This window comes from Stegastes partitus, unplaced genomic scaffold (genome assembly GCF_000690725.1).
Source record: "Stegastes partitus isolate 25-593 unplaced genomic scaffold, Stegastes_partitus-1.0.2 Scaffold1406, whole genome shotgun sequence".
In the NCBI taxonomy this organism is placed as follows: domain Eukaryota; kingdom Metazoa; phylum Chordata; class Actinopteri; family Pomacentridae; genus Stegastes; species Stegastes partitus.
In genome coordinates, this window is record NW_007579137.1 from 88780 (window position 1) to 104337 (window position 15558).

The window sequence follows — 15558 nt, forward strand, 5'->3', positions numbered from 1 at the left end:
TAATAATTTTATATTTTTTTGTTAGGTTGAGGTAAGAAAAACAACAACAAAAAAACAAACATAAATTATTAGCAAATTATTACATGGACTTTAATCATTACCGACCTAAATAATTAGTTTTTATTCAATTAGCATGTCTGTTTTCTGCATCCACACGTAACATTTTTAAAACAATAAAACAAACCCATCAACATTTTTATTTTATTTTCTTACATTTTTATTTAACATGCTGAATCGTACCTTATTTTATTCATTGTAACCTCAGTATACCTGTTTTCTTTGTCTAGATTTGATTTTTTAATATCTGGCTCTCATTTTTCTGATTACAGAAAATTGCACTACAGTGTTATTCAATATTATTTAGACTTAAACCATATGTGTTCAATATAATGACTGTGTGCAAGTTAGTTTAACCTCTGCTATATTAAAATTCCTAAAAATACTTTCCCTAAAAGTACAGTGCTGACATTCAATTCATCTTAAATGTGTTTGGAGCATTGTGTGCAGGAAGTTTGCATGATATCTTTTTCGAGTGCATTATAAAACTACAGTTCCTCATATGAGCCAAGCATCCATTAATTAGCGAGCCCTGCAGGCAGAAAGCCTGAAGTGAAACCTTCTGTCTGAAGTGTTATAGCAAGGCATCTTATCAGCACAGGTCTTCTAGCTGTCTGTCTATCAGCAGTGCTACCATCCACCGCTCTAACAGTGCTACGGGCTTTTTGTTCCCGGTGATGAATGTCTCACATCTCTCCAGCGAGGACTAAATCATTACTCCTTTAACCTCTCTGCCCACTCCCATCACAATCCTCACGCTGTCTTCGGCAGATGCTACAACTGGAAAGATTTTCCTGCAGCTGAAATGTCAGTAAAATCCGAAAGCAGCTGATTGTCAGACTGAACGTGGCAAGGTGTGGCTCACCGCCTATACCTCAGTTTGACTAAGTGTAAATGTGAACATGTAGTTCTCACCATTATAATGGAGAGGAAAGGTCAAGCTAAAAATATCAAGTCCAAAATCTATATGACAGTCAATCGGGGGGGAAAAAAGGAATAGCATAATGATTGTTCTTTATGCAAGTCTAAAAGCATCACAGTCATCCAGTGATACCTCATTATTCTCTGTCCCTGCTTCATTGTAACCTCAGAAATGACTTTCTGTCGTCAGGATTTCAGGTTTGGGCATGAATGATATCGGATGCATTTAGTAGAGCTTGTGGTGTAGTGCACTGATACCACTGCAGTGGATGTACAAAGACATTAAAAAGAAAATAGATGCTAACATTTGCACATAAAGGTAACAAAAGTGCTGCTGTAATTACGGCTGCAAAGGTGGTTTTAGAAGGCAAAAGTCGATACCCAGTGTTCTGTGAGTGATACGTCTTTTCAGCTAGTGTCTTGTGTTCCTCGCTGGTTTTGGCTCATGTCGTGATCTTGACATTTTTAAATAATTTTGCTGTTTTTTTCCCCACAAATGCACCTGCATTCATTGAACATTTATACAGACTGGAAAATTTGCACAAACTGAGAGTCAGATATCTTTTATAGCTGCAAAATGATGCTCAAAAGCAAGCAACCTATTGGCAGGAATTAAATTTTAATCGTCCAAGTCCAAATCAAGACTGAGTTCTAACAAGGATCCAGTAAGAACTTGGCACAGACCGAAAAATAAAAAATCCATATTTATATACTGAAATTTTCCGGTCGTTTGTAATGTGTCACTTGTGATATAAGATGCTTAGTGCCATTCAAAAAGGTTGAGAAGTGAAAGAAACAGGACATGGAAAAAAATGTTAATCTGCACAGAAGACAGTCAAGAAAGAGGCTGAACAGACATTATATTTAAACATTCATTAGATTAAGACAAGTTGTGCCATGGCTGCACCGTTCACAGAGCGGCAGCTGCAACTCCAAGCTTCCACCATAATTAATGAAACCGGCTGCACCAGGTGTGAGAGCAGCATGCAAGTGATGCGTGTGAGCCTCGGAAATCCACGACGCAAACAGGGAGAAAGACCCGTCTTCTATTTATATTTTTTATGCAAGGTGTGTGCTGGTCTTTTACACAGAAATGGGTTCTAAGATTAATGTGCACATGAAATCACAGCCTCGTATCAAAGAGGTTTCTTTATTACCCCGTTGGCATTTATTTTGTCAGTATTAGCTGACAGTTGCTTAGTAACTTTATCCCTTACAGAGGCTACTGCAGTATATAGATGTCAACTTATGCTACACAGACTTGTTCAAAAATGTGGACATTTCACAGTGCCGTGCTGGCTCCCCTGAATTTAAGACATGCCCAAGTCAAAACACCCACCACACCAAGACAAATCTAAGCTAAAGCGCCCAAGAGAAAGTGGCAAGTCTTCATGTAACTACCTTCGAGACTGAGAGAAGTTAAAGTCCTTACACCCACAAGATCAAGACAGGTCAGAGTCAAAACGACCTCAAAGTCAATACAAGTCAGCGTCAAATCGCCCATGAGATAGAGACATGTCTGGGGTAATAGAAAACAATGTCTTAGTGTTACAGCCCGTGCTGCTACATGGACCAAACCATAGAATTGACTTGAAATATTTACTGCGGCGGGGCTTTTGAGCGTTTCTAATGACGCCCCCATTGTTCGTTGGAGTTTCAAATTCCAGTATTCAGAGCGGCTTAAAGTAAAATTTATGTTAATTTTCAGTTTTAGCACATTTTTATGTACAAAATCTGCTTAGTGCCCACTAATGTGCAATGACTCAGCTTGAATATCTAGGCTAAATACTTGTCTGTCCTTCCCTAGCCGCTCCACAGTCACCCACAGGTTTGGGTCTTAAATAATTGAATCATCGCAACGTCTGTAAGGCTCAAAATAGCTTCAGTTCTCAGGATGTCTGCAGGCGGCGAGGATCTGTGTCTCCTCAACATAGACCATCGGGGGAAATAAGAAGGGACATTGCATTCTTGGGTCACTGGGCCATTGGAAGCCGTGTGTTGATGCTCCGAGCTGCATCTTCAAACATACCTCCAGTCATTATGACTTGTGCTGCAGTCGCATCAATTCTTAATGCTTCCTGGCTGTTAACATTTAAAGAAAGCCGCTTAGTGTGTCGGCAGAATGATTTGTGCAGCAGCTTTGTGTTAATATGACAAGTTGCGTGTAAATTGTCATTACATGTTGAATGTCATTCCTGATGAGATTTCTTCATTTTCTCCACACGTTTTCTCTGCTGCTGTAACCGGTGGTTTCTGTGCTGCGTTGTGTGATGAGCTGAAACACAGATCTGTTGGGAGGCGATCTCCGTTTATTGAAACTTGACAGATGATAAAACAAAATTCACTGTCAGTTCTCGACTTGTACAGCTCTCCCACAGAATACGTGAACGAAAGGGCGGCAGCGTAAGGCGGGAAACATTCAATACAATATATACAATAAGTACAGTACAAGCCCGAATACATACCTTGACAGACGATAAAAAACATACACAAATTCTCGACTTATGCAGCTACAGAAATTAAATGATAGAACAACATGTTAGAACTGGGAAAGTTAACCTCTAAGTGAAATTATGTACATTAGACAACACACAGATTACAGCAGCACAGCTTAACTCTCCCACAGAAGACGTGAACAAAAGGGGAGGCAGGAACAAAACATTTGTACGTACAGCAAATGTACGTGGGGTACTGTGGACCCCCAAGTGAATGTTCCACACCATAACCAAAGGGCAGACCAGATTTTCTGTAATTCTAATAATGAAAGTAATAACAATATAATAACAGTAAATTAAAATATATATGGTACATTATGGGCTGCAGGGTGGCGCAGTTGGTAGCACTGTTGCCTCGCAGCAAGAAGGTTGCCGGTTCGCGTCCTGGTGGGGGCACCGGGATCTTTCTACGTGGAGTTTGCATGTTCTCCCCGTGCAGCGTGGGTTCTCTCCGGGTTCTCCGGCTTCCTCCCACAAGGTCCAAAAACATGTTGAGGTTAATTGGTGATTCTAAATTGTCCGTAGGTGTGAATGTGAGTGTGCTTGGTTGTCTGTCTCTAAGTGTAGCCCTGTGATAGACTGGTGACCTGTCCAGGGTGTCCCCTAAGTCGGCTGGGTTAGGCTTCAGCCCCCCCTGCAACCCTAATGAGGATTAAGCGGTGTACAGATATTGGATGGATGGATAGTACATTATGTATAACTAATAAGACAATGCATATATATTTAATATAAAACCGCTGCTGCACCACAGACCCTGTTCCATGACTATTCTGTTGATAACGACACAGTTAGCGCTGCTTGTTTTCATATAAAATACACTATGGATGATGTAGTGGATGTTTTTTTTTCCTTATTTGGAGACACTAATATGGTTGTCTTGTGTAAATCCGATAAGCCCTAAACCAACATTGCTCATTTGGGTTTAAACTGACTCCAATATGTTGTAACATGAAGGAACTGCTGTTGTTTAAGAGCCATATTGATCTGTTTTTTGTATTATGTTGTCCAAAAATGCGCCAAATTTGTGCAGATAGCAGAGAGTTATTACATTCTGTGTGTATCCAGTATACAAATCCATGGTGTGATTAGCCTACAGTTCATCCATGAGGCACTACTCTATGCCTTTTGACGTTTTTGAGCATAGCAAACTGAACTGAGAGAGCATACTTTGAACAAAGCTGGCTGGCTCCTGGTTTTCAGCTCCCTGTCTCTTTAAGCAGTCCTCAGCTGTCTCTGTATTGCTTGGCAACTGAAAGCTTTAGCAGCTCCCGAAGATGTTAAATTGCATCAGTTGGCGATTAATATCACAGCAGTGAGGCGGCTCTGTCAGGTGGTCGCTTGTACTGTAACAAGAAGTGCCTCTGTGCATTCACCTGCTATCGTCATAATCCTTTTGTTTTTGTGTTATGTACAGAGGCGTTCTATTAAGAAGTGGGTCTCAGCAGGAGTTCATGCCCAGGTGAAAGTATTTCTGGCCCTGAGAATATTCTGATGTAGATATTGGAGCCAGTATCTCTACAGGGAGTCGCAAATCAAAATAAAAAAAAGTGATTTTAGAGAGATCATTCTGTATCAAAGCAAACAGTTGCTTATTGCTGTTTAAAGGCACCAGCATGAAAGTAGTCTGTGGTCTTTGTCATTTTCAGGATGTTCTGTTTCACTCATACCTCTTCTCTCATTTCTTTTCTGTATTGCAAAATTTATTGAACAAAGTGATTCCCTGAGCGTCGGCCATTTCGACTTCTAATGCAGTACAGATGAGCTGTCAGTCATGCTCGGGGTGTAAAATAGGAGCTTGAGAAAGAAGCATCTTTTCACTGCAAAGGTTCTGTGTTTTTGTGAGGTGTATGAGGTGTCATCTGTCCAAAGCTCTATAACAAATGTGATGATGACAGATGATTGAGAGAGTGCATGGAGCGCTCTGATCATACTGTCAGAGCTACGGTGTGTAGAAGTGACAGGATGGAACTGAAATGGCAGGATGCGAGGATAGGCTCACAATACCTGAAAATCACTCTTTCACTTATTTAGAATGGTCGTAGAAAGGTGACTGGGAAGAAGAAGAACTTGATGTAAATGTACTCTGACAATCGTATTTGGCTTTGTGTGTCATCGCTCTCCCTGTGGACAGACGCCAAACTAACAGCAAAATACTCCATCGACAGGATAATGGCGGTGCATGCTTCGGCCGTGGCTGTATTTACACACTGACCAGCCATTACATTAAAAGCACTGACAGGTAAATTGATTTTCTTACCATGCAGTGTTTGCTCATGACCGAGGCAGTGTTTTGCTACGCCACTAAAACTGGTCAGGAACAGCTCCAAGAACACAACAAAGCAAAGCGTTGACCACAGCCTTTAAACTACCCAGATTCCAGATTGGAACAAGCCTGGTTCACGGAGGCCTCACCCTGCAACCCACTGGACCCAAAGAACACGTCGTGGTGCCAGACACCACAGGACACCCCCACAGAGAACAAATCAGAGCTGTTCTGGCAGCACGAGGAGAACGTATACAATGTTAGGCAAGTGGTTTTAATGCTGTGGCAGATCAGTGTATGCAATAGTGACCCATCAATTAAGCTAAAATGGTAAAAACCAGATCATTGGACAACCAGGTGATCCAGTTGTCACCCATTAAAATATCTTCCACTTGTTACAATTTTATGTTTCGCTTTTACACACAAAAATTGACATTTTGTGAAGAATGGAAAAGAAAGTTTGAGAGTAAAGGTCCAAACCTGTTGTTTTTTCACAACTTGAAGCACCTGGTCAAATGTTAAATAACGAAGGCATGATTTTTGTACAATTCTTTGGGGAAAGTTGGACAAATTGTCAAAAACTATACTGATGCACATGTTTAACTTGACGTAAGCTTGCGTCTCAACTGCAGGCTCCATTTTAAATCTTGTCCCTGATCAGCAAAACACCTGCATTCATCAGGTTCCTACACTTAGTAATCTTTAATTAAATCTCCTGTGTCTCCTCTTTATTTTCTGATGCTGAAGACCCAAGAAAATCCCCCTGAAAAACAGCATCAGCAGATTTTCCTTCATAGCTGACAGTTGCTTTCACTGGTTAAATCAGCTGTGGCCAGTTGATTTCAACTTGGTACCACCTATAGCGAAACTTTTGATTATTAGTTTCTTTCCAAGCTTTTGTCTGTGTTTTGCCAAAGACTGTACTGAACGGACACACCACCTCTTTTATCAATAGGTATTAAGTTATGACGAGGTACATAGAAATCCTGAAACTATGCTGTCACTGCCTTCGAAAACGTACATTCCTTTTTTTATAGAACTGACAGAAACTCTCTGAGTTAATGTGATGTACTGGAGCGCAGTAGCCAGTTTTATAGATTGGGCTTTTATGTACTCAAGCATTATAGACATGTTTGTGTATGAAGTGGCCAGAAATACCAGGAAAAAGCATAGATATATATTAAATACGGTTACATAAACTCTTTGCTGACCGATCATGCTTACCATCTTGTGTAGTCACCCCCCCCACAGGCTCAATCTGAGCCAAGAAAAACCCTGCAAGCGATAGGCAGGCAGCCAGGCTGAACAAAATGGTGAGTGCTCGGGACACAGGTCATCGCATGTTAGATCCAGGACAGTCCTTGCTGAACTCTTTGTGCATCAACTCCTCAGGGTGTCGAGTATTTTAATTAATTAATGCATGAAGAATCAGTTGACAGACATTTCAGTTGTTACTGCAGTCTGTCAACATCAGTCAACAATTAACATGTCATGTCTTCTGCAGCTCAGCTTGTTTTCAGGTTGGCAATACATGTTGTAAAGACTGATTAGGCTAGCTTCATTAATGACTATTACCTGGTTGCTACATATAAAAACTGTCATGATTCTGGCTTCTTGCCCGCCAACACCTGAGCACTGATCGAAACTGAATCTTTGTAGCTGGAGTTTCTTGATCAAAGCAAAACTTGAAGCTTAAAAAAAATGATTCAATAAGATGTTTAAAAAGATTTGAATATGATAAATAGATTTAATACTGGGGCGGCACGATGGGCAGTGGTTAGCACTGTCCCCTCACAGCTAGAAGGTCCTGGCTTCAAATCTGGTCTGGCATCTTTCTGTTTGGAGTTTGCGTGTTCTCCCTGTGCCTGCGTGGGTTCTCCGACTTCCTCCCACAGTCCAATAACATGCTGAGGTTAATTCGTGATTCTAAATTGTCCGTAGGTGTGAATGTGAGTGTGCTTGGTTGTCTGTCTTTCTATGTAGCCCTGTGATAGACTGGTGACCTGTCCAGAATGTACCCTACCTTCACTCCAAGTCAGCTGGGATAGATTACAGATAGACCCTACAGAGGATGAAGTGGTTTATGGGAAATGAATGGAGGAATAGTTTAATACTAAAACAAAATTACTTTGAAGTTTGACCTTGAAGCCTACTGGCTGGTAGCAGATTATATGTCTAGTAAAAAATGCGTTAGAATACTACTGCATATGTTGTGTTATCAGTGCATATTTATTCCTGTTGCACCCATGTTCTCTAGTTTATGTCTGCACACAGTTTTCACCTACGGCAACAACGTTCCAGCTGCACTGAAAAACAGAAAGTAGACTTCAAGCTTAGAAAATTTATTCTGGGATTGCCAACATCAATAATCTGACCACAGTGTTAGAAGCTGCTGCCACAGGCTTCCATTTTTCTAATACCATTTTCTTTGTTTACTACAGTAAGCGGTGCTGGCTGCCATATTGCAACCTGCAGCTAAACAGCATTAAGTTGCCTCTTCCCTGAAGAAATATTATAGCATTATGCAGCAGAGTGTTGGATAACTTTTCCCTTAGAGTGACACCTCCTGCAGGACAGAATAATTTCTTCCTGTAACAATCCTTTTTTATGTCTGCAGCTCTAAGAGCTTTACTGGCCAGGCCAGCTCTCTGAACCGCAGTGTTCTCCACTTGATATTTTGTACTCTGAGGTTAAATGTTAATTTCCTCTCTATTTTATTGATGGGAAAGAGGAGAAATTGATTCGACACAGGACACGGCACTTTTAAGGAGAGAAAAAAACTATGTCAGGGTTGTAGCATCTGTGAATGTTTTGAAGATCCTTTTTTTCTGTCTGTGTGAAAAGCTGCAGCAGGTCAACAAGTGTGTTCAAGACAAGACCGATGGATTCTACCGGCTCATCCTTCAGAATGTGCTGTCACCACAGCTCCACCGCAGCCCTGCTCCTCAACCACCAACTCTACTAGGGCATGAATAATTACCTCGTTAATGAGCATGTCTCTGCTGTGGCCTAACAATAGCTGATTAGGATGGAGCCATATTATATTGCAGCGCGTCAAACTAAAGGGAGGGGAATGCACCGCAGCACCTGGGAGCACAGAAGAAAATACACAACATAATGTTGCAGTGTTTAAACAATACGTGTTTACACCTTAACTGTGTTTGTAATGAGTGGTAATTCTGTAGTTAAACAAACCATACCAGTGGTTGTCGTGGAAACGATTCGGCACTTGACAGAGGAATATTTTGCAATTTATTTTATAATCGATTATTTCTTTCTCTGTCAGACAATTGAAAACAGAATTATGATAAAGATTTTTTTTAAATGGTAAGCAATTGATTAATGAATCAAAGCAAAAATATTGTTGCATCAGTTGCAGTCTTCCTATCAAACGCTTCTTCTTAAGCTCCTTTAGACATGAGACATGGAACAATACCGGGTCCATCAATCCGTTAAAGTGACGCCATTCTGTCATTCAAGCCCCTTTCACACACGCGTCTCTTTCCGTTAATGTTCTTCACGTCTGCATTCACATAAACGACCCACAGTGCTGGAGAGAGCTGCGGCATACATGCAATATTAGGGCTGGTCCGAATAGCAATTTCTGATCTCTGATTTGGTCCCAATTAATGACAAATATCCCGAATATTCGGGGGTGCCGCGCGATGGTGGCCGCTTCCAGCACAGCGAACGAATAGTCGGCTAGTCGGCTATTCAGGCTCAGCCCTATGCAATATATGTCATTCACGCAAGACTAGTCAGCATACCAAGTGATACGGTCCATGATAAAACAATATCAGACCAAAACGAAACTAATAGCAGCTGATGGAACTGTTAAAATAACTAACAGCCCAGTTTATTTCTGCTTTCTTAAACAGTGAAACTGAAATTTAGGACTCAACCTGAGAACAAAATGTACCTGTAGCTGATAAACCGTGACTCTGTTGGACAGCTCACCTGTCTGAGCTGAAGAAATGTTCACAGCTGCTGTTAGAGCTGGATCGTCCCTTTGTTCATGTCTGGATCATTTGTAGTTAAACCTAATTAGTGAAGTTATTAGTGCTGCTCCATGCGTGTCTTTGGAGACACTTGTGGATCGTACGGCTGTCTGATGCTGCAGGTTTGTAATAAACTACTAAGAAATAGTCTGAATCATCTGGAAACTAAACTGCTATTTTGTGTGTGACAGCTCACCTATCTAATATGAAGACATGTAGATCTACAGAGTGTGACCTGCTGTCGGATCCTGGTCTGGACTCATCAGCTATCAGAAATAATTTGTACTGAATTTGTTACCAGCACTGTTGTTTAGTGTGCAAATGTCCACAACTATCTCTGTTTGGAGATCACACATGGATGCTGCTGCTTCTGATGTTGCAGGTATCACACAAACTTTGAGCCAATAGTTCCAAACAGCTGGAAATTTAACGTCTTGTGGGGAAAAACACTTCGATTACTTCCAGAATTGGTGAACATCATTACTCTTTAGGCCATTCATGTCAGTTGTCATCGCAGTAAGGTTTTATTATTATGGACATTTTATTTCATTGCCTCGTAGGTTTGAAATTGGAGCGCAAAGTGTGTGAAAAAGTATTTTTTTCTCACACAAATTGTATAGCAAGTGTCTCTGATGTTTTCAGGTGAATGTTGGTGCTGAAATGTGGAAAAATCCTTAAATCATGTCACACAACTCAAAGTACCGCTGTTAATGTGTGTCTGTCCATTAATGTGACGGCTCACTTCACTCTTGTGCCGTGTTGAAAGTTAAACCGAAACGTTACGAGGTCCAACCTAGTAAGATTGCCGGCGTGACTTTTACGAATAAGCGACCAGGGTGTGCACCGACACGTACAGCCGACCTGTTTAGTAGCCGTCAGATTAATGGAGCAGAGTGTGTGTCCGAAAAGGGTTTTGGCATCACAGCAGGGCTCCAGAGTCGTACCAAAAATCTGTGAATTGAACATTATCATTGGTCACGCTGGTGTGAGTGAACTGTGTGTCTGTGGGCAGCCTGCCAGTGTAGCTAGAACAGTTTTAACTGAGGCAAATCTGATGGTAGAACATCTTTCACAAAGTACACACCTGTCTGAGTTGGTGCGTTGCTGTAACTGAATGAAGACGAGACGCTTCTCTGTGCCAAACTGCCTTGTAGCAGCTACCAGTGCACGGGAGGCGTTTATCGTCAGTAAATTGTAGTGTGTACCGATTACCATCCATCCATCCATTCTCTTCCGCTTATCCGGGGTCGGGTCGCGGGGGCAGTAGGCGGAGCAGGTCGCCCCAGACCTCCCTCCCCCCGGCGACGCTTTCCAGCTCTGCCTGGGGGATCCCGAGGCGTTCCCAGGCCAGCCGAGAGATATAATCTCTCCAGCGGGTCCTGGGTCTGCCCCGGGGTCTCCTCCCAGGTGGACGAGTTACCGACTACCTCAATACAATATAGTTCCAACAAGCAGCCTGGCTGACACTCTCCCCTCTAAACTAAAGTCTTTGCATGAACGTTGGTCACACCCTGCCGCCCAATACTACAAGTCAATTCTCAACCTTTGGGAAACACTGGTATGCGATAAAATGGGCAATGTTATGCATTGTATTCACTGCAAAGTGCAACAAAATCATAGCTGGGAGCAGCGCTGTAGTTGTCTGTGCATCCGAACTGAAATGTTAAAATATCTTGGTAGCGTAACAGGTGTGTGGCCGCCAGAGCAGTCTCCCTCCTTGCAGCGTTCCAGCATCAGGCTGTGGCAAACGGAAGCACTAATTAGTCAGAAACGATAACATTTAACACTGTTATAGTAAACCTAAAGAAGAGCTAACTTTTACTAACTTGAAGTCCTGGATTCTATGAAAAAGAAAACATTTATCTCTAATTTATTCCTGTTTACCATCATTTATGTAGTGGCTAAGAAATCATGAATGTGTTGAAATGTACTTTTTAGCACCAAAAGGCTTAGTGAAAGATTTTAGACACACCTAATGTGTGTGTACAAGGTGCAGAAGTGTAAAAGGGTAGTCTGGAACCATGTGGTAATCATTCTGCAAACCAAAATCCTGTTTCTTTAAAAAATTAGAGATTGTAAGTTCTTTACGATTTCAGGCAGATGTTGATTTCCATTAATTCTACTGCTGTATAAAATAAAGTAGACGTGTTAAAACTCAAGTTTTTAGAGCCTGCCAGCTGGTTTTAGCGCTTCATTGCATGAAAGTAAATGAAAACGACTGGAATGGTAGCATGATGTGAAATTGGGAGCACTGTTATGATCTGATAGTGTGATTATATTCAGATGTATCAAGCCAGATTATAACTTTAAGGCTCATGTACGCCTAAACTCAAAAGTTGTCTTTTATTTCGTTTCTAATTCTACATTATGGCTCAATAAGTAGACGTAATGTTCCCATTTAAAGGCCATGCACACTCATAGTAAACCCATACGAGTGATGCCATTGTTTTTTTTTTTGTGAGCAGAACTCCTCAGGACTTGGTGGATGCACACACTGTCCTTGGTTGACATTTGTACCTGTTAGGGGAATGTTCCACTTTTGTCACAGGTGTTTTTTCACAGAAGACATTCTGACATGTCACTGTAGAAAAACTAGTAATTGATAAAAAAAATAAATAATGGTGGCAGAATTTCACTCAGCTACTTCGGTTTCAGTGTCCATTGAAGCCGTCGTCATGACTGTGCTGTTCTCCAATGACCTGCCAAAATATGTGTTTTTATTAGTGATGTCACAAAACGGTCGTCTTAGCTCTGCCCATTCTCCACCTCAGCCGAGGTCTGACGGAGCATGTGGCTGTGCTGAGCATTCAGTGAGACGGACTATAGAAGACTAACAGTGTGCAGCTTGAAAATGTGTTCCCGAAGCCGTGTGTTACTTTTCAGACAAAAGAGCGCTGAGCTTTGCAATTAGGAAATGCCAAAACCTGGATAAAAAAAAAAAAAAAAATAAATCATCAATGAATTGTGAATTCTTCTGTAGTTGGCTGTAAAGCTGTCACCACATGCCAAGGCAAAATAGGTAGGCGCTGGTTTTGTTATTTTTAAACACTCGAGAACTGCACTGCATTAGCGTGCAATGATGTTAGAAGCTTTAATGCACTTTATTAGTTCAAAATGCGAGCTCTCTATTCATTTTTGTTTATCACAAACCAAACAGGCTTGTGATCATTTCTGTGAACTCGGTCAGATTAAATCACTCACCTCAGGCCACTGAGTGAGCTCAATTTTCTGCCCTGATTGTAATCTCCTATGAACAGAAATTGCGAGTTCTGCCCTAAACGAAAAACAAACAGTCTGAATTAGTGAACAGTCTGTCACACATTTTGCATTTCCAGTGTTGCTCGTTTTTCTCAGAGGGAGAGCGAGCGAGAGAGTACATCTTATTAGCGTGAGGAAAACTGTCCGCTTTTGTGGCCACAGGAAGTAAACTGTGGATGTTCTGTTGTTTGCCTGGTCAGGAACATGACATGAAGGGAAAAGTAAATGTGTCCTTATGTAACTGTCACTTGCCTAATGAGCTCTTCCCTCTGTTCCTCCCAGAAACCATTAGCTTCAGGATTCTGAGAAGTGTTTCAAAGTTAGCCAGCTCCCCTCAGCCGTTAGACATGTACCAGCGACATCTTGTTATTGTGGTGTCATCCCTGGAACTAGATGCTCGGTTTGCTGCAGGATGAATTGTTAAACAAAGTCCTCTTTTATGTAAAGCGACGTCAGTGTGTGTGTGTGTGTGTTGCTGCCGCCATGTTGTTTTGATCAAACTGTGTCGCTGAATATGTTTTAGGGTCACATTTTTTCAAGGCCAATACCAATACTGGTTTTAAGTAATCAAGGAGGATAATCAAACCGATACACATTTGCGGTAGAAGTGAAAGTCTTTGCGTCAGATCTTAGAATTACACAAACTCCAACATAAAAGAATGTAGAAATGCCGTCATTGATTTATGTTTTATAGAACTTTTCAACATCTTTCAGTGTTGAGATGCTATTACTCGTCAACCAGTTAGTGCTGAGGGTGGGACATTGGCTGCTGCCTCAGAGCCGATGCAGCACATTTTTAAAAGAATTAATTTTTATCATGGTTTTAGGTGTCGTGCCAACTTTGCACTTTTTACCTTCATTGTAGCGAGTCAGGGAGAAGAATTTAGAGTTGTGCAATTTGCGTGAGTTCTCTGCAGGAGATTTTTGCATGAATCATTTTCTTTTTCTTTTTTTTTTTAATTCTTTTTTCTTCTTCTTCTTCTTCTTTTTTCCTTCTTTTCCTTCCTCCAGCTGTAGTGGTTATCATTGTGGCCAAACAGTTCAATTTTAACTTCATCACACCACAGGACATGTCTCCAGAAATTAAGGTCTTTGTCCCTGTGTGCATTTGCAAACTGTGATCCGGCTCTTTTATTTTGCTTTTGGAGTAATGGCTTCTTCCTTTCCAAGTAGCCTTTCAGCCCACGTCGGTCCAGGACTGGTTTCACTGTGGATGATGACGCTCTCTTACCAGCTTTAGCAGCACCTTCACAAGGTCTTTTGTTGGGGTTGATACATTTCACACCAAAACACTTCATCTCTGGGACTCAGAACCCGTCTCCTTCCTGAGCGCTATGATGGCTTGTAATTGTTTGAACAGATGAACCTTAAGGCATCTGGAAATTGTACCAAAGGATGAACCAGACTTGTGGAGGTCCACAGTTCTCTTCCTGATATCTTGGCTGTGTCGTGGAAGGAGAGGATGTGGAACCCGTCACAGAGAGACACACACCAGAGACTCAGATGACTTAGGTTGAAATGAAGTTTACTGAATTCATGAATCATTTTAGGTGTTTGTTTTCAGTCTGACTTGAGTCAAACACTGAAATTAACCACCTGGAACAGACATTTTGTTAACCGCGTTAGGGATCTTTCCTGTGGTGAAAATGTGAAATTGGTGTAATTATGCTTCAGTTGTTAACCGGCTCAACTTCACTGACTAAACTCTCAGAAAACACTTGATTCTTTGTGGTTTGCAACAGATGATCTGCTTCTAGAGTACTTTACCCTCATAAACATAATGCTGTAAAGCCAGTTCTTCTTGATATCTGTAATCACATTTTGAGAAGCCTACCAAATTGTAAACCTTAAGTAGTCCCTCACAACCAGCACTTATTAAACAGGTTAATTCCCAAACATCCCGGTGAAGGTATCGACCCCTGTGACCAACCCACGTGTATGTCTTCACTCTGATTTATTGGCTACAACTATATCTGTACTTGCACATCTCTGCAGAGGATGTGGTCAAAGGCTTCAAATGAGAGCATTAAAAAGCTGAATGAAAAGCAAAGTATTCTCTGGAGAGTTCACTCTGACCTGACAGTAATGTCAGCTCGCCCAGCAGATGTTTAGTCTGCGTTCTGGACCTAAATTAAACCTTTGTAACAGTCGAGGGCCAGCTCTTTTTGCCCTATTGATCTTAAATGTAACTGCAAATAAAAAAGCAATTAAGAATGAAGCATTTAACACTGACTGGAAGTTTGACATGAGGATTATTTGGTTAAAGGTACAGTTTTTATTGCTACAATCTGAGAACTGTAGTATTTAGAGTATCTGTTAATGGATGACTCAGTGTCAAGCACTCTAACCTTCGAGAGATGTGGCATTTCCTAGTTTTTTTTCTTAGTTCTTTGCATGTGTGAGTGACTGTTTTGTAAAGAGAGGAATGATAAAAAGCAAGTTTGACTGGATGTGTGGGCTACTGGCATTCGTCCAACTGGACTATGAGGGCAACAAGGAGGGCATTGTTTCTGTTTTCAGGAAGCTTTACAAGGTAGGATAGTGAACATTTTTTACATTTTATAGT

General features: G+C 41.2%; 1 protein-coding gene across 1 annotated transcript in view; it reads left to right on the forward strand.

The window, feature by feature from the left end:
- The window catches only part of sgsm2 (small G protein signaling modulator 2), a 109435-nt gene that overhangs the window by 611 nt on the left and 93266 nt on the right, over positions 1-15558 (forward strand). The window lies entirely within an intron of this gene.